The sequence below is a fragment of the Zingiber officinale genome, chromosome 3B (genome assembly GCF_018446385.1).
Source record: "Zingiber officinale cultivar Zhangliang chromosome 3B, Zo_v1.1, whole genome shotgun sequence".
Classification (NCBI taxonomy): Eukaryota; Viridiplantae; Streptophyta; class Magnoliopsida; order Zingiberales; family Zingiberaceae; genus Zingiber; species Zingiber officinale.
In genome coordinates this window covers 114,753,035-114,780,202 of record NC_055991.1, presented here as the reverse complement: position 1 = coordinate 114,780,202, position 27,168 = coordinate 114,753,035, and the positions used below count along the sequence as shown (strand labels likewise).

The 27,168-nt window shown below is 38.6% G+C and overlaps 1 pseudogene; it reads left to right on the top strand.

Annotated features, from left to right (window-relative positions):
• Window positions 1–1,211: 1,211 nt before the first annotated feature.
• Window positions 1,212–17,635, top strand: LOC122055134 (annotated as a pseudogene).
• Window positions 17,636–27,168: the final 9,533 nt, after the last annotated feature.

Genomic DNA, 27,168 nt, shown 5'->3' with positions numbered 1-27,168 from the left:
AGTTCAAATGTGATTCTAAAATATACAAGAAAAATGATAGATAGAGAGAAAAAATTTCAGGTAAAAATTTAAGGATAGTCATATAAAATGATGAATATCTTTATATTTTTTCTTAAGTTTTTTTTGTCTCTATATGTCATTACTTCATATATATATATATATATATATATATATATATATATATATATATATATATAAACTAGTTAAAATGCCAATAAAATAATCAAATTGAAAGGAAATATTGTTCGTTAAAAAAACATTTTGTTACTTCTTTTGAAAATACCTTAAATTGAAACTTATACAAGATTTAAAGCTTTGTCATTGCATATTTGTGAAATTGAAATTTGAAATGATAAAGATGCAAAATAAAATATTTATAGGTATATATGCACTTTTAAAAATAAAAAAAACATTCAAAGATGGTGTGCGAGAATTTTCAAAAGCTAGGTGCCCATTTGATAAACTACTGTTTTTCTATATATACATATAATTTTATTTTGGACGTCTCTTTAAATAAGAGACGTCTACAGTACATGAGAGCTACTTACCACGTCAGCAGGTGTCCATAATCACATCCAGTTTTCGCACACGCATAACACATCCGTATATATATAATCTATGTATTTCATTAATATCTCTTAGAATGAAACTAGTAGTTAACGTTTGACATAATAAAATTTTTTACCTTTTTAATGAAAATTTTTTATCGGTCACTAACTTACGTAATCGGATCGGATCGGATCGGATCGGATCGCTATTTGTTGCTACTTGCTAGTGGCGCCCCTAGGGCTAACTAGACCCGACCCCGGGCCGGGTCTGGCCCGGACCCGGCCCGGGCCCGTAACCGGGTCGAATCGGAACCGGCCCGGCAAGTTGTCGGGCCGGTTCCGTTCATTGATGTAAAACCGCGAACCGGCGGTTAACTGGCAGTTGAACCCGTGGTTCAGCCGTAATTTTTTTTTTTTAACGGCTTGAACCGCGGTTAACCGGCGGTTCATAGCCGTTGGGAGAGGGTGGGGGGTTTTTAGGTATTTTTTTCAACGGTTAGGATCATTTGACCGTTTTTTGATCAATGGCTATGATTTAGTGTCCGTTACTATCAAAACTCTATAAATAGAGAGCTTATTTCATCATTTTTCACACACATCTTCTCTACTCTTAATCTCATTTTCGTATTCTCTAATCTCTACACGCTTTCGTTTTCAATTACAATGGAAGGAGGCCGCGGAGGTGCATCATCTCGAGCTCGGAAGGGAAAGCAAATAATGAATCCGCGGGAGGAGGACCCCAACATTCAATCCACCGATGATGAGATCGAGCATCTTCCGAATCCGACACCCAACACACAAGGAAGTACCGATGCAATTACTTCTAAGGTTCGGGAACTTCCTCCTCTAAAATCTTCTATTTTTACTAAACATTTTGAGAAGGTCACTCTTCCGTCGGGAGAAATGCGTGCAAAATGTAAGCACTGCAATGCTTCCTATAAATTCCAAGCCGGCGACGGCTATGGGTCGTTGAAACGACATGTAGAAACGAAGCACCCGACGGAATATGGACTCGACCGTTCTCAAACACAATTATCAAGATTTTCTTCAACTAGCGGTAGTACCGATTCCGGTTTATTTTTATATTCGGATAATAAATTAAGAGAATCATTAGCTAAATTTGTTTCCGTAGAACATCTTTCTTTTAGTTTTGGATCTAAATGCACATTTGAAGATTTTTGTAAAGAATCTCTTAATCCATGTGCTAAACGTGTTCCTAGGAGTACACTTACTCGTACAATTAAAAAATTAGTAAAACAAGGAAAAAAGAATTTAATTGATGAATTTAGTAAATTAGATAATAAAGTTTCTTTATGTTCCGATATTTGGAGTGATCATTGGCAAACACATTCGTATATGGGTGTGACTTGCCATTGGATCGATAACTCTTGGAATCTCCAAAAAAGATTATTAGCTTATAGAGTTTTTGATGAATCACATAATGCTCATAATATCGCACAATTATTATGTTTAATTTTAGAAGAATATGGTTTAACTCATAAAATATTTTCAATATCATTAGATAATGCTAGTTCTAATACCGCTTGTATAGATGATCTAAAATTTGTTTGTCAACCTATTATTGGAGGTTTATTTTTCATATTCGTTGTGTATGCCATGTTTTAAATTTATGTGTTCAAGATGGTTTAAAATTTTAGAAAGTTATATTAAACCAATTAGAATTGCAATTTCTTATTTATGGTCTCATCCATCTATAATGAAACAATGGGGTAGGTTTTGTAAAATTAATGGAATGAGACCTAAAAATTTCCACGTGATGTACCAACACGTTGGAATTCAACATACCAATTATTACAAGATTCATTTCAATATAAAGAATTATTATGTTCATTTTTGCACAAAACACTAATGCTAATATATATTTATTTTCACAACAATGGAATATTTGTAGTAGTATTTGTGAAATTTTAAAAGTATTTAATGATGCAACCGAACAACTTTCCTGTGTTTATTATCCCGCTCAATTAGTTTTAGAAAATTTTTCTAATATAGTATTAGTTTTAAATGAACATATTAATAATGAATCTTTATCTCCTTGCATCTTAGCTATGAAAACTAAATGGGAAAATATTTTTATTAATTTCTGAAATTTATTTAATTGCATTTGCTTTAGATCCTAGATTTAAATTAGAAGTTTTACAAGAAATGTTAACTTTATATTATGATGCTTTAATTCCAATTAAAGATTCTTCTTCCCGATCCAAATAATATTATATATAATGTTAGAATTTATTTATATGATATTTATAATCAATATTATACAAAATATGGAACACAAATTAATATTTCTGAAATTCAACAAACTACTAGTAGTAATTTAAAACCTTAAAGCACAACTCTTATTAAAAGAACGGACAAAACGTCTACGGGGATCCTCAAGTTCCACATATGAAGAATTATTTTATAACTTTTTTTGATTTTGATTTTGATGAAGCAAATAGTGAAGCGGATTTTGATTTCCTAAAGTGATGGTCACAAAAAGCTCAAAGATTTCTCGTCCTCTCCATAATCGACAAAGAAATTTTTGTTTGTTCGATGTTAATAGTTGTTATGGAACAAACATTCAATGCCGGCAGTAATATATTGGATGTGACGATCGAATTTGTCTCCCAACTCATGGGAAGTCCAAGTATTATTCTACGATTGGACAGAGTCGAAAAAGAATCCAAGGAATGCAACTTTCAGATGACGAAGTTGAAGATTTTGATACTGAAGGAACAAATACGACAGGAACAGGAAATGGAAGTGAATGAAAATGTAAAAGGATAAAAATGTAAAAGAACTACGTGGGCTTTGATTCCCCTAAAGGGATACGTAGGCAACTTAAATAAGTGCAAGCCTTTTTTTTAATAAATTTTAATTTCTAATTTTTAATGTTTAATGTTTAATTTTTAATTTTTAATTTTTATTAATATATTAATCTTGAACCGTGACGAACCGTGAATCGAACCGTGAACCGGCGATTCTGAACCGTGAACCGTAACCGTCTTGGGCGGTTAAGGTTAAGGGTCGACCTGCCTGGAACCGTCGAACCGGCGGTTCCGAACCGTCGAACCGTCGGTTCCGAACCGTGGTCAGGTCTAGGGCTAACGTGCAATGAAACGTTCCCGATTTTACCCGATGGTGGGAAACTCCTTTTTTTGTCCTTCGAATCAAGAAGGCGTTCCGCGACGACGAAGCATTCCTCAATCGAGATGGTGAGAGGCGTGGAGAACTCGGCGGCGGCGCCGGAGGCGAATGCAACCCCTGCTGCTTCACAAGCATCAACATTGGCGGCGGGGTGGAGGGGAGGATCGTGGTGGAGCCCTTCGTCGATGTGGTGTCGAGGATGGCGGAAAATTTTAGGGCTCTTTGCACCGGGGAGAAGGACGTCGGTCCCGGCACCGGTGTTCCGCTCCACTTCAAGGTTTCTCCCTCTTTATCTTATCTCCTTCCCATTATTTTCATGTCCTCCGTCGTTGATTTTTTTTTTTGTCCCTGGAAATACTGCGGAATCAGGGGCGAGAAGTGTGGGCTTTTCGGAGGTATTGTTGTCGTTCCGTAGGATTTGCATTGGTCTGTCGTGGGTTTGTCAGTGTCGACTGTGAGGAGTACTGGAATATTCAGACACCAAGAAATCGTCCTCTCATTGCTGTCCTTATTTCGTTATTTCTGATGGGTTTCAGGAATCAAACTACGGATAACGGATGAGTAAAGGAGAAAAATTTCTTGGAGAATTCACTGTTGAGGGTAATATAATCGTGAACTAGTACATGTTTTATTTGTCAAGCATGCTATGATGTATACATTTATCTAATATGGTAGGATTATCTTATTAAATAATCTAAGTCGCATTTGTATGTTTTATGTTTTCTGTCTTTTATGACGTATATACGTATCCAATTTGCTAGAATTATCCAGTAAATGAGAAATTTCAATGAGATGCTTTCCTTCTTTTATACCATGGATTCCTTTTTGCAAAGTATTTATGCATTGCTGTTAGTAGTCTGCTAAAAGAACATGAAAAAGAAAGAAAAAAAAAAAGTAGCGATCCAACTACCAAAGGATCAGTATATTCTCGCATTAGTGGGCCATGGTAAGTGATGTGCTCCCTGAATGATTGATGGTTTGTCAAACAAATTGTTGAGCCCAAGGATGTCCATATATTTCCATAATAGCATGATATTGTTCACTTTGGACCTAGACCCTCATGGCTTTGTTCTTGGGCTCTACCCAAAAGGCCTCATTCCAATGGAGATATCTTGCATCCTTTTAACCCCATGATCTTTACCAAATCTTTCCAATGTGGAAATTTGATTGAACCCCAACAATCCTCCCCTCAAACGAAGGACCACAATTATTCTCATGGTCCGGGCCTCCCCGCGAGCATCTGGTCACTCTGACCTACTCTGGGCCTCCCCGCAAGCATCCGCGCCGGGTCACCTTGACCTACTTCGGGCCTACCTGCGAGCATTCGGTCACCCTGACCTACTCGCCTCACCACAAGTATCCGGTCACCCTGACCTGCTCCAGGCCCCCCCGCAAGTACTCGGTCATCCTGACCTGCTTCGGGCCTCCCCGTGAGCATCCGGTTACCCTGACCTACTTGCCCCCTGCAAGTATTCGGTCACCTTGACCTGCTCCGGGCCTACCTGCGAGCATCCGACCACCCTGACCTACTCGCCCCCCGCGAGTATCCGGTCACCCTGACCTACTCCGGACCCACCCTCAACTTCGTTCAAGGTCACCCCACATGGTATCTGGTTCGTACCATGACTCTGATACCATTTGTTGTGTCCAAAGGATGTCCACATATCTCCACAATGGCATGATATTGTCCACTTTGGGCCTAGGCCCTCATGACTTTGCTCTTGGGCTCTTCCCAAAAGGCCTCATGCCAATGGAGATATCTTGCATCCTTTTAACCCCATGATCTTTACCAAATTTTTTCAATGTGAGACTTTGATTGAACCCCAACACAAATAATTACGGAGTTGTAGATTGCATTGCATGTTACCTTGATAGATGCAGATCTGTGCGAAAAACATGAAAGTCTGGGATATGGAAGATGTTCGATTTTCACTTGTACACAGATTTAGGAAAAAACTTCTATTTTTAAGATATCTTCTAGTTGATATATGAATACATGTTTTTCATTATTCCAATGTTTTTCTCCAGTTAATATCTGTGTATATTTTTTAATTAACGTGAGATTTTAGTAAATTTGTTTTGTAGTGTTGTTCAATCTCTGATATGGTTGTATATTTAAAACTTGAATATGATGCACTTATCTTACTGGAATTTTTGCATGAAATTAAATTCCATTTGCTTTAATGAGTGATTTTTTGTCTGTGTCCGTACTAAGGTATCTTTTGGATAAAAATCAGATCAGCCTTAAAGTTGAAGGAACTAAGATTATGATTAATACTGATGCTTCTCTTGCTCTGTTCTAGCAAGTCTACTCGACATGCTCTGAGCCTACATACTTCTGTAATAAGCATATTATTTATTCATGTCCATTACTTTTGTGACAATTGTGCTTTACTATTTTCCACAAAGTGCTTTTGTGTTGCTGATGGATTGAGTTAGGTACTGTATTTGTAATGCTCCTGAAGTTCAATTTTCAATTAGAACTCACAGGTTGCCCTGACATGATTTGTCTTCTTGGTGTAAAATTGTTGTCACAAGGGTAACTTTTCTGTTTCTTATGTGAGGTTCTTGTATGAATTTCTCTCTGTTATTGTCATTTTTTAAGGAAGAAATCACAGCCAAAAGACTAGATATTTATAAATAACAATCGTTTCTTTAATTGGACTACATTGTAACTGTTTGTTGCAGGGCTCATGTTTTCACCGCGTCGTCAAAGGTTTCATGATTCAAGGGGGAGATATATCTGCTGGTGATGGAACTGGGGAGAATCCATCTATGGATTAAAATTTGAGGATGAGAATTTTCTAGTGAAACATGAAAGAAAAGGAATGCTTTCAATGGCTAATTCTGGTCCCAACTCAAATGGATCCCAGTTCTTTATCACTACTACTAGAACACCTCATCTAGATGGAAAGCATGTTGTATTTGGGAAAGTGCTTAAAGGCATGGGAGTTCTTCGTTCAATTGAGTACACTCCTGTTGGTGAGGCTGATCATCCTATGATTGATGTAGTAATTGCTGATTGTGGGGAACTTCCTGAAGGGGCTGATGATGGTGCTTCAAACTTCTTCAAGGATGGTGACTTGTATACTGAGTGGCGAAATGACTTGGACAAAAGGCCAAATGAGGTTTCTTAGTGGATGAATGCTGTGGGATCTGCCAAAACATTTGGGAATGATTACTTCAAGGTGAAATTTATTCTAGCCATGTTTTGATAGTGCTTTCATTATTTCATTTTTTTTTCTCCATGATCATGTATGCAACTTCATAATATAATACGTGGGTCTTGTCACATCTGCGCATCCCTCTTATATTATACATGCTTTTTTTTCTAAAATCTAGCTGCTTGTCATTTACATTGACTCAGATTTGTGAAACTATACTCCATGTTGGTCCCGGTGCCGCTGGCAAGAGGGGGTGAATTGCCTGAAATGACAAAAGTAATTTTATCAAAACTTTCGACTTTGATTAAGACAAATACTTTATTAAATGAAACTAAATTGTATAAAATAAGTACGAGACAAAAAAGGAATTTTTTGGCTCGCAACCAGGGAGGTTGCTAATATATGGCAAGTGAAGCTCAACTAGTTGACTCCTTCGACACAAATCGGAGGCGGAGAAACCTCGTATAGAACACTGAAGGCACAGAACTTTGAAGAACAAAATGGAAAACTCGAATACAGAAAGTGTTGTGTCTCAATGAAGAAGACCATAGTCTATCCAACAACAACAACAACCAAGCCTTTTTTTACTAGGTGGGGTCGGCTGTATGAATCTTTTTACGCCATTGAGCTCTATCTCCTATTATATCATCATCTATATTTAAATAAATTTTATCTTGTTTTATTGTTGCTAACCAAGTCTTTTTTGGTCTTCCTCTTCCTCGTTTGATATGCATGTTTATCATAGTTTCACATCGCCTAACTGGAGCATTTATTGGTCGTCTAAGTACATGTCCGTACCATCTTAAACGTGTCTCTCGGAGTTTGTCCTCAATAGATGCAACTCCGACTTTCTCTCTAATGCTCTCATTCCTTATTTTGTCCATCTTCGTATGTCCACACATTCACCTTAACATCCTCATCTCTGCAACTCTCATCTTATGCTCATGTGCTCGAGTCATAGCCCAACATTCAGCTCCATATAACATAGCAGGTCTAACAGCGGTTTTATAGAACTTACCTTTAAGTTTAAGAGGTACTTTACGGTCACATAAAACACCCGACGCTCCCCTCCATTTCACCCATCCTGCTTGTATTCTATGTAAGACGTCTCTCTCAATCCCTCCATCATTTTGTAAAAATGATCCTAAATATTTAAATCTCTCGGTTCCGGACAACTCGTCCTCTCCTATCTTAACAATTGTTTCATTACTTCTAATATTGCTAAATTTAAATTCCATATATTCTGTCTTTAATCTACTAAGCTTAAAACCTTTCCCTTCTAGTGTTTCCCTCCAAGATTCTAGCTTAGCATTTACTCCTTCACGTGTCTCATCTATCAAAATAATATCATCTGCAAACAACATGCACCACGGTACTGTGTCTTGAATGTGCGCAGTGAGTTCATCCATAATTAGTGTAAAAAGATAGGGACTTAGGGCTGATCCTTGATGTAACCCTATCTTTATTGAAAATGTTTCAGTTATTCCGCCTGAAGTCTTTACTCTGGTCGTTACATCCTCATACATATTCTTAATTAGTTCAATATATGTTACGCTAACACCTCTCTTTTCTAAAATTCTCCATATAATTTCTCTTGAGACTCTATCATAAGCTTTTTCTAAGTCAATGAATACCATGTGTAGATCTTGTTTTTGCTCCTGATATTTTTCAATTAATTGTCTAAGGAGATGTATAGCTTTTATTGTCGACCTTCCAAACATGAACCCAAATTGATTTTCTATCACTGTGGTCTCCTTCCTTAATCTTTTTTCTATTACTTTTTCCCAAAGTTTTATAGTATGACTCATTAGTTTAATACCCCTATAGTTTGCACAATTTTGTATGTCTCCCTTGTTCTTATATAAGGGAACTAAATTACTTATCCTCCATTGATCAGACATTCTTTTCGTTTTCAATATCATGTTAAATAATTTTGTAAACCATTCAATACCTTGTTTCCCTAAGCACTTCCATACCTCTATCGGAATATCATCTGGTCCAACGGCTTTTCCATTGTGCATCTCATTTAAAGTTTTGTTTTACTTCTGAAGTTTGAATTCTACGATAAAAATTAAAATTTCTATGCTCATTTGACCTAATTAAATTACCTAAGTTAAGTTGGTCATCTAAACATTCATTAAAAAGTTGATGAAAATACCTCTTCCACCGCTCTTTTATTTCTTCATCATTTACTAATACCCTATTACATTCATCTTTAATACATTTTATTTGGTTAAGATCTCTTGTTTTCCTTTCTCTCACTTTAGCTATTCTATAAATATCTCTTTCCCTTTTTTTTGTATCCAATTTTTGATATATCCCATAGTCTATCCACTGGTCGAAAATAGTCGTTTGCTGATGTAGCGACTCCGGGTGCCTGGACTCACTCCGGGTGCCCCCAGCTATTTGCTTGCAACGACTAAGTAATAGTGCGATGATAAAGTTTTATCACGGTCTGGGCACCTGGACCGAGTTCGGGCGCTCGGAGTGTTGCTGGCGTAGACCCAACAATGATTCGTAGCAACGGTCTGCGTCGGGCGCCTGTTCGGCACTAAACTGGTTCGGGGGTCGGGACTCCGGGCCCCTAGACTTGGTCTAGGCGCCCGAACAAGGTTAACTCAACGTTGATTTTGTCCGGTCTTCCGCTCCGATCGCTTGGATGATTTTCCGACCATCCAGAGTTGAGCTCACCAGAACCCAACTCCGGCCTTCTTCTCGAGCAGTCTTCTGCTCTGGCTTCTCATCCCTCGAAAACGCACTTCCTTCTCATATACCAGCGTACTCTTCTATAGCACCTCGTCTCTCAAACGCACGAGCCCGTCGACTCCCTTCCCGTGCCATCTTTCTCACTAGCTGCGTCTTCCGCTCGACTTCTTGTGTTCCTAAGCTCTTGCATACTTAGACACAAGATTAAAAACAACATGACGTAACTTAACCTGGTTGACCACATCAAAACTAACCCGGGATACTTATAATCTCTCCCTTTTTTTATGTGCATCAACCCAAGTTAAGTTAGGGTTAAACCAAAATAGAAAAGTAAATAAATTTGCAAATTAAAGCATTTAATATGCAAATTGAAACAGTTAATATAAAAAATTGTACCTCCCCCTAGACTTAATGTTTTCTCTCCTCCTATGATCACATTAAAAATAGGGGTGAACATCAGGAAAAAAAAAAATTCTAAGGGTTATCTAAACAGTGACTAAGACTTGAAAAAGTTGTGGAAATTATTTTTTGAAAATCTGAATTTTTACAATTTAAAAACTAGTTTTTTTTTAAAAAAAAATTAAAATTATAATTCTGAAAATTTTTGTCACGGTTAAACACAATAGTCCAGAATTGTGATAAAATTTTCACGAATAAACAAATTTAATATAAGTTGATCCGGTGGTAAGGACGGGAGACCCTCGCTGGCGGAAGGTCAACGACACGTGGGGATCAAAGGTTAAGAGATTTAACCCCGAGACCCGACCGACCGGACTGAAAGGGCCGACCGGACTGAGAGAGCCGACCGACTACCCAACCGACCGGACTGAGATGGTCGACCGGTCGGGAATCCCCCGAGCCGAATGAAAGACAACCCGACTAGGGGTCGGATTTCCGATGCTCAAGGTAAAAGGGTTTCAGGGCTGAGCGGGCTGTCCGTTCGGCCGGTGCACAAGGCAACAAAGATAGGCAGGAGCAGTCTCATCCGAGCATACGACCGAGGCAGAAGTGATATGCCCGCCGAGCGGCCGAACCGCTCGGCCCTGGAACCGACAGGAAGCGCAAGAGGACAAAGGAGACAAGGGATAACATCATCCTCGAGACGTCTGCCGCTGACAGGCAGCAGGGTTGGCGGCCGAGCCGTACACAGGATCATACGGTGGAAGCTTCCACCGTCACATCCGGGATATGCTCGGACGATTGCGGAATGACGGCAGAGGTACTTTTCTGACAGGGGCTCGTTAAGGTATGTTTGGGGAAGCGTGCACGCATAGAGAAGCGTGCCCGCGCCTCCCCGGGGTCCTATATAAGGACCCCCAGACGTCGACGAAGGTATGCGCTATCTCACTGTAGCCACAGTTACGCTGCCTCTCTCATTCCTCGTTGCCTGACTTGAGCGTTGGAGGGCCGCCGCCGGGAAACCCCTCCCGGCTCGGCTTCTTTGCAGGTTCGCCGGAGATCTACACCGATAGTCGGAGACAGCGGAGCGTGCCACGTCTCCAGCGTCCGTCAACTCAGCGCTCGGACAGGATCATAAGCTATAATTAATTATTTTATACAGAGGCATATTTTCTTTAAAGAAATGTTTAATAATAGATTTTGAGCTCGAAAAATTTTTCTAGAATTTTTGAGTATGTAAAATAGAAAGTATATCTGCAGAAAAAATAGATTTTCGAAGTTTGACTTTTTGAGAATTTTTAATATTAAAAATTGATATTTCGGTAAAAAAATTCGTAGAAAATTCATTAACGGTAAAATTTTTTTAAAATTTTTCCAACTGATAAGTAATAAAATTCTTTTTCATGTAAAAATTAAGATCCAATTAATTTCGAAAAAAAAGGATATAAAATAATTTATTTGAAAAAGTTAGACAATTTTAAGCATGCAACAAATTTATTAAAGCAAATTAAAATTAAAACATGCATAAAGATTTAACTTAAACATGCTTTTAGAACTTAATATAGGTTCTTACCTATTGGTTAATCAGAAATTTTCTTGGAACATATTTTCTTGTCACTTTTCTGATTTGACTCTTATGGAATTTATAATACCAATTTAGCCCTTGACAATTTCTTAAATTTAAGGTAGCAAAATTTGAACATGCAGAATTTTTCAAATTATCTATTTGTTCTTTTAATTTTGTATTTTCAGTTTTAACTTTATCAAATTCTTCTAGTGGACATGTTTTAGCTAAAATTGTTTTCAAATTCATATTTTCCTTTTTCAAATTTATATTCTTAGTTTTAAGCTTACGTAAAGATTTGGACACTTTATTCCTAAATATAGTTGATCAGGAGGTAAGAGACATACCTCACTTACCATGTCGGATCTGAAAGTGGTTCTCCCTGCATTGCTGCATTCATCTGATGTGGCTCCCCCTTCATCGATGCTAGCTTCCGAGTTGCTTGGTTCTTAACTAGCCATTAGTGCGAGTCTAGCATAGGTGTCTATCTCGGATTTGGATGAAGAACTTTCATCCTAAGTGGCCGTGAGATTATTGTGCTTGGTTCACCTTGGCCTTTTGCCTTTCTCCTTCTTTAGCTCTGGGCAATCATCTTTTATGTGTCATTCTTTTTGACAATTGTAGCATTAAACCTTTCTTTTGCTTCTTGGATTTTTATTGGTTTGCATCTCTTTAAAGTTGTTAGTTTTAAAAAACTTTTTAAACTTCCTTTTACCATATACGCTTCTTGGTCTTCATCAAGATCTGAGGATTTGTTCTTCTTGTTGGCTCTCAGTGCCAAGTTTTGGCTTGACTCTTTTCTTGCACCTACACATCTAGATTCGTATAATTCTAATGTTGAAAAGAGACCTAGTGTACTTACCTCTAGGTCTTTTGATATATAGTAGGCGTCTATGATCGAGGACCACTCTGAAGTTCTGGGAAAGACGTTGAGCGTGTAGCGGACTAAGTCCCGGTTGGTCGCCGTTTCACCGAGATTGATCAATCCGGTGATCAACTCCTTGTTCTTCGCGTGTAGTTGAGCTCCCTTCTCACCTTTTTCTAGACGGAGGTTTGTTAGTTGATTCCGAAGAATGTCTCGTCATGTAAGCTTTGCTTCGGATGTGCCTTCATGGAGCTCTAGGAATTTTTCCCAGAGTTCTTTGGCCGAGGAGTAACTTTCGATGCAGTTGACTTCCTGAGGCAGTAATACGCTTAGCAAGTGGTATTTCGCTCAGTTGTTGGCTATGAAGTTGTTTTGTTCCTTCTTCATCCATAGGGATTCTTCTTTCTCCTCTCCTTTTTGATCCTTGGGAACTATAAAACCCTATTGGCCTTGGAATTGGTTGGCGGGGGCGCTGGGGGCAAGCGTAGTCGCTTTTTGCCACTATTGGGAACTACAAAATCGTACTGGATTATTAAAAGCATTTCGAAGTCGGTTTTTAGGAATACCTCCATTCGGCATTTCCAGTGTGTGCACTCTAACTTGAACTTTGGTCGATTAATGCTTGGTCCGGCCATCGATTTCTTTATTTCGGTCCGCAGTTAGTCCTTCTAAAGCGTCCTCGCTCTGATACCAATTGTTGGTTCCAGTGCAGCCGATAAAAGGGGGGTGAATTGCCTAAAATGACAAAAATACCCTTTCCTAAACTTTCGACTTTGATTTAGGCAAATACTTTAATAAACGAAATTAAATTGCATAAAATAAGTATGAGACAAAAAAAAGGTTTACTTTGTTCGCAACCAGGAGGTTGCTAATCCAAAGCAAGTGAAGCTCAACTAGTCGACTCCTTCGACACAAGTCGGAGGCGGAGAAGTTTTGTACAGAACGCTAAACACATAGAACTTTGAAGAACAGAATGGAAAACTCAAATACAAAATGTATTGTCTCAATGAAGAAGATCAGAGCTCTATTTATAGCTCACTGGTCGAAAATAGCTGTTTGCAGACGTGGCGACTCCGAGCCCCTAGACCAGCTCTGGGCGCCCCTTGCTGTGTGCCTTATCTGCTCGCAACGGCTACGTAACGGTGTGATGATAAAGTTTTATCATGGTCCGAGCGCCTAGACCTAGTCCGGGCGCTCTGAGTGCTGCTGACATGGACCCAACGATGATTCGCAGCAACGGTCTGCATCGGGGACCGTTCAACACCAAACCTGTCTGATCGCCCGGACCAACTCCGAGTGCCCGGACCAGCTCCGAGCGCCCGGACCAGCTCCGGGCGCTCGGACTTGGTCCAGGCGCCCGGACAAGTTCAACTTAACGTAGACTTTGTTCGGTCTTTCGCTCCAATCGCTTGGGTGATTTTCCGGCCATCTAGAGTTGAGCTCACCCGAATGCAACTCCGGCCTTCTCCTCTAGCAGCCTTCCGCTTCGGCTTCTCGTCCCTCAGAAACACGCTGCGTGCTTCCTTCTTATCTTCCAACGTACTCTTCCACAATATCTCGTCCTTCGAACGCACTGAGCCCGTCGGCTCATTTCCCGTGTCATCCTTCTTGCTATCTGCATCTTCTGCTTGACTTTTTGTGTTCCTAAACTCCTGAACACTTAGACACAAGGATTAAACATAATAAGACCTAACTTAACCTGGTTGACCATATCAAAACTAACATGAGGTACTTACACTCCATGCAGAAACAAGACTACAAAATGGCTCTTAGAAAGTATAGAAAATCTTTGCGCTACTTGGATATATGCTGGAAAAAAGAGGGGATTGATGAGGCATGCAACTTCTATCTGGGTTCTTTTTGTGCCACTGAACTTGGCATCTCTCTTTTGCATTTAAATATTTTTGACATTCTGTTTTGCAGCAAAAAGCTTGTTGTTGCGCGAGACAAAGTCCATTATACTAACAAATAGTTCCGTAAGTTTTTCAGTTGTGTCCATCTCCTAATTATTCAATGAAATACTTTGAATGCACAAATTATGCTTAAATATTTCCCTTTGCATCATTGAATTATCAACGATTTTTAATTTGTCCAAGATTTATAAGGACTAATTTGTCATTTTGTTCTGTTTGGAGAACTGGTAACACTACTAGTTATTGGTGGGTGTACTTAAATTTATGATCATTGTTTAAATTAATATATTTATGATCATTGTTTACTTTAATATTGAGACATTCTGATTGTTTGAGGTAATTTTTGGTTTCAGTAATCTCTTCACTATGCAAACAAAATGTAGAATTGTATTCTCATCGGTTGACTTTGCTTTGGTGATATTCAACTATGATTTTCACCATCCAAAATCATTATCCATGGTTTGAAATGTCATACCGTACCAAGCAAAACGGTCTAAACGTATCGCTCCGGTAAATCACCAAACTCGATACCACTCGGCATCAAGGTTCAAAACTCGAACTATGCCATAGTTACCGACTCTCCGATGCATCGTGTCGGTGACAAAGTGGAGATTGAAAGAGAAAGGAGATGAAGCGAAGGAAGGAGACAGTATCTATGCTAAGTTGTACTAAGTTTCAATAATTTACTGGAATGATATGTTTCAACTATTTCACTTGGCATGGTAAAAAAAAAGGAAATCCGGTGCACGAAACTCCCGCCATGCGGAGTCCTAGGGAAGGATCCATTGTACACAGCCTTACCTTGCTTTTTGTAAGAGACTGTTTTCAGGATTCGAACTCGTGACCTTTTTGGTCACAAGCAACAACTTTATCATTGCGCCAATGCTCTCCTTCACCATTGCACCAAGGCTCCCCTTCCCAAGGCTCTCCTTCACCCGGCATGGTACAAGATTTAAAATCATGCTCAGCATAGACAATATTTCCTTCCTTCTTCAACTCTAATCCATTACTAGTTCCATGCATTAGAACATTGGCACACTACCGAAATAGTATTTTTCTGGAAACTTCAGCACAACTTGAGATTTTGAACCTTACTACTACTCTGATTTCCGTAGTCCAAAACCATTCCCACCTGAATATAATAGTTAGCTTCGAGGACTAAATTATTTGAATATGTTAAACTCCTAATACTAGCCTAGATTTTGACTAACAACTTTTATTTGCAAATTAGAATAGACTTATTACATGTAGTGATCACAATTTTTTTACTTAATTAAATTGCTTTCCTGATCTTGTAATGATAAATGGTCTCTCTATAACGTTTCTCTTGAATTAGATAGAATACAAATATAAATAAACGCTAATTTTATAACTCCTCTAAATTCATCAGTTATACTTTTGCAGCTTCATGCTCAATGATCTTATTTATTAGTCTTGCAAGCTAAAGCTAGGAGACCTGGAAGGTGCTTTGTTAGATGCTGAGTTTGCAATACGAGAAAGGGAGGGAAATGCGAAAGCTTATTTCCGGCAAGGTCAGGTTAGTCTTATTCATGTCAATGATTCAAATGGTGTGGATTATTGATTTCATTTTCCCAATTTTTCTAGATATGATTCTTTGGAAAGACAATGAGGCAGACCGCCCTATCAAACTCTGTTATCAATGTTATTCAACTAAAATAACATCTAGGCGAAATTGATTTTCAGTTTTAATGTTTGTGATCCTGTTGCAACCGGAGGAGATGACGCGCTGGGCAGGTGGCGATGCTATTGGTTGAGAGAAGACTTTGCACGGGAGAAAAAAATGATTAGCTGAAGCAGAAAAGGGCTTTGAGTGCTTCCCTCCTCTCTATGCATACGGAAAAGCAAGCCCACAGAACGTTAGAGCAAGAACCAGGAAAGAGGTTTTGACGTAGGTACTCCGACGTTCAAATCAGTATAGTAGCCGAGCGGAAAGAAGGAGAATAATTGTAGATGCGTGCAGTATGTAAAATATATTGTCTCACGTACCTAGCCAACGGAGAGGATTCCTTTATATACCATCTCTCATAATCTTCATAATCATGAGGTGGCAGAGAATGTCGGGTGTCAATATTTATCGAGTGAAGGAAGACATTAAGTAAAGGAAGACTATACATGTGCACCTCTTTTGTAACTTAACGTCATTAATTAGGCGGTTAAGAGAATAATCACCTTCGAAGAAGGTTCCATCAAATGCATCTGTTATAATAAACGAATATTCTTTGACAAATAGTTGTTACTCTTTGACAGGTTGTTGTGATTCTCTGACAATGTTGTCCTTTGAAAATATCTTGGCTGAATATTTAGCCAACTAGTTGAATATTGGCAGAGTACTACATAAGCAGAGTACCTAGTATAGTAGGGTTGTCCAGCCTATCGGTGGCACGACTATATATTGTGCAATTCTTGGAGCTTTGATATTGAAACAATATGGAGCTAAGTTTCTTAGGTCCGGTCGGTTTTATGATCGACCTGCCATATGCTAGGATACTTGCCTCTGAGGAATGTGAGGAATGGGGAGTCGAGTCCCAAGAGATCCGATCGGTACTTTTAGCCGATCGTCCATATGTTGGGAGGCTCGTCCCTAAGATGATAACATGAGATCCGGAAGTCCGACCGAGTCTATAATGAGAATTGTCTTGAACATTTATCTTTTGTAAATATAGGAGACGAGCGTGCTGAACTGTGTAAACCTGACCAACTTTATTATCCACCGGTTTTATAGTAGGTCGGTCATCCCTTAAACTTGATCGGCTATTGGCTGATCAAATATATAATAGGTGTCTTAGCACAAAAATAGAACACTAGGCCGCTTGGGTTCAACCGGCCTTTGGGCCAGTCGTCCTCGTAGTAAAGGCCTCAGTGCTGGATGGGAAGCAAAGTCCTGCTGAAAGTCACCTTCCCTTAATTTTGATCGTCATCTTAAATTGACTTTGACTGTGATATCATATCTGGATCCACTCATAACATTTTGTATTAGTTTGTGTGCACGTGTGTATATATATATATCGTTATTAGTTTATGACCGCTCCTATTAAACTCTGTCAGGCTCACCGTGCACTTAACAACGTGGATTCTGCAGTGGAGAGCTTCAAGAAAGCACTTGAATTAGAGCCTAGTGATGGTACTCGACATTCTTGGTTCTGCCAGCATTCACCTGTTGATTTAGAGGATTTTGACAATCTTTTTGTTTCATATTGTTAGGAGCTATTAAGAAAGAGCTAGCTGCTGCAAAGAAGGCAAGTAAATATCAATCCTTAGAACTTTTTGTAGGATTGAAAAGTATTAGAGGGGAGGGAGGTGAATAGCGTTCGTAGTTAATTCGTTCGTTTCGTAAGTACGCAGCCGAATAATTAAACTCAAACGTAAATATCAAGATTTACTTAGTTCGAAGCTTGTGACGACTCCTACGCCAAAGCCTGCACGTAAGAGTACTTTCGATGAACAATCACTATAACTTCAAAAATATTACAAAAGAATACAATAATTAAAGCACTAAATATTATATCGACAATAAGGAAACCTGAAATGGAAAGTTTCTGATTGTCGGAGTAGAGTTAGGGCTTCGCCGGATCGATTTGTTAGCAGCACACAGAAGAAGAATTGTAAGTTCTTATTGTGCTTTGGCTGCTACTCGAACCGGTCTTAAATAGCCCGTGGAGGGCGCCCCCAACCTTCATAGGAGGCGCCTCCAACCAAGGGTTTTCTCCTCCGCGTCGGTGCTGATAAGCTCCGCTTCCTGCGTTGCTTATCCGCCTGAAGGCGCCTTCAAGTTCCATGGAAGGCGCCTTCCATCAGCTGTCCAAGGTGCCTTCAAGCCCCTTCGAAGGCGCCTTCAACCTTGCTTCCTGCGCAGCTATAGCCAAGGCGCCCGAGGCGCCTCCAACAGCCCGGAGACCCTCGGACACTGTTCATCCGAGAGTTCTCTTGTGTAACTTCATTCCTACAAAACATATTAGTCTACAAACAAGATATACCCTACAAATCAATTTAGCACAATAATATAAGATAAATATAAGTACTTGATAGTCATCGGACTGTTCGGTTATGACTTTGAATTTTCCTGAAACCCTACGTTGAATCGACGCCTACTGTTCCTTCACCGGGGAACGTCTCATCACTTACTCCTTTCAGAAGAGTTTACCTGTTGCCAGATCGGTCCTCCAGATCGACTGGACTTTCTACCTAAGGTTACCACCCCCTAAGACCTAGGGTTACCACCTCCTAGGACCTAGTGTTACCACCCCTTAGGGTTTTCCACCTGCCTAACCGCAGCTAGAACTTTCCACCACTTAGGGTTACCGCCCCCTAGAACCTAGGGTTACCACCTCCTAGAGTTTTCCACCTGCCTAGAATCCACTAGGACTTTTGCCTAAGACAACTTAGGACTTTCCTGCAAGCTCAATGAACCTTGTTAGATAATAATACAACTTAACTTTGGACCCTTTGACATAATCAAAACACATGTTTGATCGTCGGATGTTTCCTGCACCAACAATCTCTCTTTTTTTTTATTATGACAACACAGTTCAAAGTTAAGTAAAACATAAGATAATAAAGGAATTTAAGTAAGAGCATAAATAAAATAATTCCTAAAAAAATATCCTTATGCTCTCCCTTTCATAAAAATTATGTTTAAATTATTAACTTTTTCTTAACTTTGATTTTTTTTCCCTTTTGACATAAATCAAAAATAATAAACAGAGAGAATGTTGTTTTACATGTAAAAAAAATATTTATTCTATTTAACTTTAAGCTTCACCGGAAGAGTAGCACTTAAAAACTTAACTAATTTTTAAGTATTTGAAAGTGAGTTAGCCTTTTTTTTAAAAAAAAAACTTAGCTAAACTTAGCTTTTGAAAATAAGTGCTTTGAAACACATTTAGCTAATTTAGAAGTACTTTGAAAATTCTTAGTTTTTTTTTAAAAAAAATAACTTAACTAAATTGTAACTTTGAAAATAATTATTTTGTGAAATACTTAGCTTTTAAAAGAAGTTGATAAGAACTTAGCTTTAATACTTAGCTTTATAAAGGTTTTAAAAAAGAATTAGTTAAAAGTATTCCGTTTAAAAAAGATTTTGATTAAAGCTTAGTTTAAAATTTTGATAAAAAATTAAGTTTAAGTACTTAGCTTTTAAAAAACTTTTGATAAAAATATTTTTAGTTTTAAAAATATTATGATAAAAACTTCCGCTTTTAAAAATATTTTTATAACAACTTAGCTTAAAAAGAAAACTTTAGCTTTAAATATATTTTGATTAAAATACTTAGCTAAGTAAAAGAACTCTTTTGAAAAATACTTAAAAATATTTTATCCAAAACTTAATTTCTGTCTTTTCAAAAATAATTTATTTTCATTTTCAAAAATAGTTTTAAAATTAAACTTCCTCTTTCACTCCTCCTTAATTAATGTCAAAAAAATTTCTAGAGTCCAAGTATGTAAATATAAAAATTATTTTTTATTTTTCTGATTTTTCATCTCACTCATTCTATGTTATCAAACATATTCAGCTTATGAGACAGAGTGAGACAAAGTTAAAGTGATTTTATCTTTAACTTTAAAAAATATTTATAATATTGAAGTATATTTTAAAAATAATTTAAATTAAATTTGGATTTTAAATGTAAAGTATAAGTTTGAATTTAAAAACATATACGTTTGAGTAATTTAAATTTTTTAAAACTTTTTAAATAATATTTAAAAATAATTATGATTACGATTTTGAAAATTAAATCATTTGAAATAATTTCCTTTGATTAATTAATTAAAATTAATTATGATCTGAAACTAATTAACTTTTTGAAATTAATTATGATTTGAAAATAATTATGAAATTATGTAAGATTTTGAAATAATTATGATTTTGAAATTAATTATGAAATTAAATAAGATTTTGAAATAATTGAAATTAATTATGAAATTAAGTAAGGTTTTGAAATAATTATGACTTTGAAATTAATTTTGCGAAATTAATTAAATAAACTTAATTGAATTAATTTGAATTTGGTTAACTATTTTAAATCTACGTTCATCTCACCGTTTTCTAGATTTTCAATCAGGGAACCTTAATAGTTTTGTGAGATAATTAATTTAATTTTTAATTTAAATTCCAATCTAAGAATTGATTTATAATTGAGTTAGACTAAAATTTTACAGTTAGTTAATTAAATATTTATTATAACTGACTTCTATGCTGTGGTGAGCCACTAGACCTTCTTGGGTATGAGATCATCCATCACTTCTAGACAAAGTCTTTCAATGAAATTGGATATTTAATTTTCTTTCTGAAACTCCTCGGTCTAACTAGTCAAGTGTGAATCAAGCCTAGGTTCTTATCTATCCTAGTTTAAGCATGAATAATAAAAAACATTAAATCAAACATTAGACAATTCTATTTTATAAAAATGGTCTTTTTATTGGCTCCTCCTGGATCATAGCCTCGATAAGGTCTATCAAGGTAATGAATTTGATTGTTGGGGATCCAATATTGACCAAGTCTAACTTGATTAATCAAGTTCGACTTGGGGACCCATGTTTGGACTAAGTTTCTATTTGAGCGTTTTACTAGAGACAAATAATATCTAAATTTATATTTAGCCTTAAATTCAAGTCCAGTTCGATTGTATATAGGGTTGTAAACGAGCCGAACCGAGCCGAGCTTTGAGGTGTTCAAGCTTGTTTGATAAAATAACCAAGTCGAGCTTAAAATGAACCAAGCTTTTGAAATGAGTGTTCAAGCTTGGCTTGGTTTATTTTTTATGAGTTTGAGTTTGTTTGAAGCTTGGCTTGAGTTTGGTTCGTTTAAATGTTATCAAGCTCTCAATTCAAGCTAGGCTTGAGCTTGGTTCGAGCTTGGCTTGAGTTTAGTTCGAGCTTGGTTCGTTTAGATGTTATCAAGCTCTCAATTCAAGTTTGTTTGATTGTTTGAAACTTTTAGTTGTTTGATTGATTATTGAGTTTGATAATTTAAATTTATTTATTTATTTTATTTTATTGTTTATTTAGCCTATTAAAAGGAATTTTATTAATGAATATGATTTGTGAACATTGTTCATGAATATTGTTCACGAACGTTAACGAGCTGAACACATACGTGTTCAAGCTTGTTTATTTAGCTTAACGAGCTGCTCAAGCTTGTTTGTTTAATTAATCTTATGTATATTGAACGAACATAAACAAACTCTTACCAAGTCGAATACCAAGTTTGTTCACAAACGCTTGGTTCATTTACAGCTCTACTTGTATACGATCCTTTGTTTTCCAAGAATTAGGTCAAGGTTCTTGGAACCCAAAGTGAATTGTTCTAATGAGTCCTTGAGTTCTTTGACTTGAGTTTTTAAATTGAAATTTTCTTCCTTAACTTTCTCAGTCAAAGAACTCGAGTTAGTCACTTCTTTAAGGGTTGTTACCTCCTTTTGAAGTGACTTAACTCGGACATTGGATTTGGCTAACTTTCTTAATAAATACGAAACTAAATTTTGTAATTCATCAATTTTTTACAAGAAATTAGGGAACTTACAACATTGTTTGACCCTTCGGAAATGGATACATATCCGTGATTTTTTTCGGACTGGGTTTCCGATTCAGCTTCGATTTCTGATTTGGATTCCGTTTCACCAACATATACTTGTACTGGTAGAGCAAGGAAGCTTGCTTGCTCGTGTTCTTTGTTGGAATCTTAAAAGGGTTCGGACCACATTGCTTTCAAGGCCTTCCTTCTTCTTTGCTTCTGGTTCGAACACTCCGGCTTGTAGTGTCCGCTCTGGTTACAGCCGTAGCATGTAACTCCATACTTAACCTTCATTTTCCGCACCAGTTTTACGAGCTCGGCGGTAATTTTGTCGTCTTCTGAGTCTGATTCATCTTCGGACTCGGGTTCGGTTCGACGCTTGATTTTTCATTCTCTCGTTCTGCTTGTATCTGCAATCAAAGTAATACCTTTCTCTCCCGGCAATGCATTAGTCTGCTCATGTAATTCAAACTATGAGAATAATTCATCTAATTTAATTGAAGAAAGATCCTTAGAGACCTTGTAAGCATCTACCATTGATGCCCACAAGGTGTTCTTAGGAAATGCATTTAATGCATACCTGATGACGTCGTAATTTTCCACCTTTTGTCCGATTGCGTGGAGGTCGTTCAGTAGATCTTGTATGCGAGCATGAAGTTGGCTTGCTGTCTCACCTTCCTGCATTTTTATATTATATAATTTATTCAAAATTAAATCACGTTTACTTACTTTCGTATCGGAAGTTTCCTCGTGGAGCTCGATCAGCTTCTCTCATAGTTCTTTCATGCTTGAGAATGGGCCGACTCGGTTCAATTCTTCTTTGGTTAAGCCGCATTGAAGAGTTTATATTGCTTTTGCATTGGTTTCAATTTTCTTACGAGTTGGTGCGTCCCATTTGTCGCAGGGGACAAGTGTTCCGGTGCTGTCGACTGGTAGGGAGAAGCACATTTGAATGATGATCCACATCTCTATCTCTGTCTTTAGGGCTGTAAATGAACCAAACGTTTGTGAACAAGCTTGGTGTTCGGCTTGGTAAGAGTTTGTTTATATTCGTTCAATATACATAAGATTAATTAAACAAACAAGCTTGAACAGCTCGTTAACCTAAATAAACAAGCTTGAACACGTATGTGTTCAGCTCGTTAACGTTCGTGAACAATGTTCGTGAACAACGTTCGTGAACAATGTTCATGAACAATGTTCATGAACAATGTTCACAAACCATATTCATTAATAAAACTCCTTTTAATATGCTAAATAAATAATAAAATAAAATAAATAAATAAATTTAAATTATCAAGCTCAATAATCAATCAAACAACTAAAAGTTTCAAACAATCAAACAAACTTGAATTGAAAGCTTGATAACATCTAAACGAACCAAACTCAAGCCAAGTTTCAAACAAGCTCAAACTCATAAAAAATAAACCAAGCCAAGCTTGAACACTCATTTCAAAAGCTTGGTTCATTTTAAGCTCGACTTGGCTCGGCTTGGTTACCTTATCAAACAAGCTTGAACACCCCAAAGCTCAGCTCGGTTTGGCTCGTTTACAACCCCATTTGTCTTCAGGTAGTACTTCATTCTGCCCTTTCAGTAGCCAAAATCCTTGCCGAAGAAGAGGGGTGGACGTGTTGTGTTGTAACTTTCTTGGTAGGCTATTGATTAAGAACCTCGCACACAAACAATAGAATAACAAATGTTCCAAGACTTAGTCTTAGATTAATAGTGCGGAAGAAAAATAAAAATAGCAATTTACTAATTTCAATAATAATAATAATAATAATAATAAAATATTAATAAAAATATTATTACAAGTTTTTGAAAATGTGATATTTCGCTAATACCGGCCAATGGTGAAAAGATGAAAATGAATTTTTCAAAAACAGTTTTAGATGGAAAAAACGAAAGGCGTAAGATTTTATTTTTAACAAACACGAGCGAAAAAGCGACGAATAAGAATGCTCAAATGGTAATTGTACCGATTTAGAGCGACTCCGTTCTAATACCAATTGTAGGATCAAAAAACGCTAGAGGGGGGAGGGGGTGAATAGCGCTCGTGGCTAATTTCTTCATTTCGTAAGTACGCAGCGGAATAATTAAACTCAAACGCAAACACCAAGATTTACTTGGTTTGGAGCCTATGACGACTTCTACTCCAAGGCCTGCACGTAAGAGTGCTTTCGATGGGCAACCACTATAACTTTGAAAATATAACAAAAGAATACAACAATTAAAGCACTAAATATTATACCGACAATAAGGAAATCTGAAATGGAAAGCTTCTGGTTGTCGGAGTAGAGTTAGGGCTTCGCTGGATCGATTTGTTAGCAGCACACGGAAGAAGGATTGCAAGTTCTTGTTGTGCTTTGGCTGCTACTCGAACCAGGCTTAAATAGCTCGTGGAAGGCGCCTCCAACCTCTATAGGAGGCGCCTCCAACCTCCATAGGAGGCGCCTCTAACCAAGGGTTATCTCCTCCGTGTCGGTGCTGATAAGCTCCGCTTCCTGCATTGCTTATCCGTCCGAAGGTGCCTTCAAGCTCCATGGAAGGCGCCTTCCATCAGCTGTCCAAGGCGCCTTCAAGCCCCTTCGAAGGTGCCTTCAGCCTTGCTTCCTGCGCAACCATAGCCAAGGCGCCCGAGGCACCTCCAACAGCTCGGAGGCGCCTCGAACACTGTTCATCCGAGAGTTCTCTTGTGTAACTTCATTCCTGCAAAGCATATTAGTCTACAAACAAGGTATTGTTGGTGCAATATCCCTCAGGTCAAGGGTGACCTGGTTAACCAAGCTAAGTCTTGGTTAGGGTTTAGATGTTTGACAATAAGATATTGATCGAAGAAGAGTCAAGTAGGTCAAGGTTGACCGGATACTTGACTGGGAAGTCCTAACTGGCATGTTAGGCAGAAGGAAGTCCTAGTGAGTGAAGCTAGGCAGAAGGAAATCCTGGTGAGTGAAGGCAGGTGAAAGTCCTAGTGAGTGAAGCTAGGCAGAAGGAAATCCTGGTGAGTGAAGCCAGGTGAAAGTCCTAGTGAGTGAAGCTAGGCAGAAGGAAATCCTGGTGAGTGAAGGCAGGTGAAAGTCCTAGTGAGTGAAGCTAGGCAGAAGGAAATCCTGGTGAGTGAAGCCAGGTGAAAGTCCTAGTGAGTGAAGCTAGGCAGAAGGAAATCCTGGTGAGTGAAGCCAGGTGAAAGTCCTAGTGAGTGAAGCTAGGCAGATGGAAAACCCTAGTGAGTGAAGCTAGGTGAAAGTCCTGGTGAGTGAAGCCAGGCAAGGAAGGAAATCCAGATGGATCAAGGATGATCGGACATCTGGTGTTGGGAAGTCCAAGTAGGTCAAAGGGATTGACTGGATACTTGGCAAGGAAGGAAGTCCAGATGGGTCAAGGTTGACCAGACATCTGGGGGAAGTAGGTCAATGGAGTGACCGGATACTTGGCACGACGAGTAAAAGTCCAAGTGGGTCAAAGGGATTGACCGGACACTTGGTGGGGAGTCCTGGCAGGTCAAGGGAGTGACCTGATGCGAGGCATGATGTACCAACAGGTCAAGGTTGACCGGATGTTGGTTAGGGAGGTTTGGGACTTGGTTTTGGGTAAAAACCAAGTGCTGGATCGATCCGTGGATCGATCCAGGATGTGGATCGATCAGTGGATCGATCCATTCTTTCCAAATCAGAAGCTCGGATCGATCCGTGGATCGATCGAGGTCCCGATCGATCGGCCGATCGATCGGGACGATGCTTCGCGCGATAAGCGCCGGATCGATCCGTGGATCGATCCAGCGCTTTCGAGCAAGAGGTCGGATCGATCCGTGGATCGATCCAGCCTCCCGATCGATTCGAACATTCGAATCGATCGGGATCCGACCGTCGGCGTTAAAGCCGCAGGCGAGCGTGGTCTTCGGCATCTCTTCACGAGCTCTTCTCAGATTCATTCCAGCTCCTTCACAGCTCTCTACAAGCACGTGATCGCCAGTTCTTGAAGGTTCTTGGAAGCTTTCCAAGTCAAGAGGCGGATCTATTGCAAGAGGAAGAAGTTAGGGTTAGGGTTTTTACTGCACATCTTGTAAGCTTTTGCTTAACTTGTATTTCCCTTTCTTCTTCTTGTACTGAGAGTCTTGTAGGGCTTCTCCGCCCTCGGTAGTTACCGAAAAGGAGTGTTTCATAGTGGAGGGTGCGTGCGTGGTGTGGATCCTTGGATTAGTCACCTCCTTTGGAGGTGGATACCAAGTAAAATCCTAGTGTTAGCGTGGTTGTATTTGTTTCTGTATTTTCCGCTGCACATCCAAGAAGAAACAAGCAACGCCAAGCAACGAAGCGCACCGAGCGAACGCGACGAGCTATTCACCCCCCCCCTCTAGCTACTTTTGGTCCTAACAAGTGGTATCAGAGCGAGGTTGCTCTTCACCGGAATCATCACCGGAAGGGTCAAGCATATCAAGAAAAGCTAGAGGGTGAAGAAGTTGGAGCAAATTCTTCAAGTTCAAGACTTCATCAAGCTCAACTTCAAGATGCAATTCCAAGATGGACTTGGATTTGACACAAGGGTGGCTCCACCTTACACTTCCACAAGTTTTGATTCTTGGAGATCAAGAATCGAAAACTTTCTTATGATGGAGATAGAGCAATGGTTTGCTCTAATGGAAGGCTTCAAAGCTCCAACGAACTCCAAGGGCAAGCTTCTAAAGAAAAGCAGATGGAGCTCGGAGCAAATTCAAAGGGGCGAGGCAAATGACAAAGTGACCAAGCTTTTGGTCAACTTATTGCCTAGCCACATCTTGGCTCAAGTTGGAGAATTCGAAGATGCCAAGGAGCTTTGGAGCAAATTGGCCAAGCTTCATGAAGAGATCCTCCACTGTCGAGATCAAGAAAAATCCAGAGAGGGTGACTCTTTGGAGCAAGACCAAGAGGAGGATTCCGAGGTTGAGAGATGCTCAACCTCCGAAGAAGAGGAAATCCAAGAAGCTTCATCCTCAAGGGAATGCAACGAAGGGAACAAGGAGGGAGCATACTCCTTGTTTCATATTCAAGATGATGAAGCCTCCACCTCTAGGATTGAGGGGGAGCAATCCTTGGTGACACCGGATCAAGAAGAAGGAGAAGCTTCTACATCCGGGTCAAGAGAAGAAGAGGAGGAAGAAGCTTCTACCTCCACAAGTCAAGAAAAATCAAATGGAGGAGAATCAAGGTCCGATCGAGAGGAAGCTTCTACCTCCGGATCCAAAGAAAAAGATGCCACCCCTACAAGCAAAGGTATAAATATTTCAATTAATAATAAAAATCATATTATATGCTTTGAATGTAGGGAACATGGGCACTACAAGAGCAAGT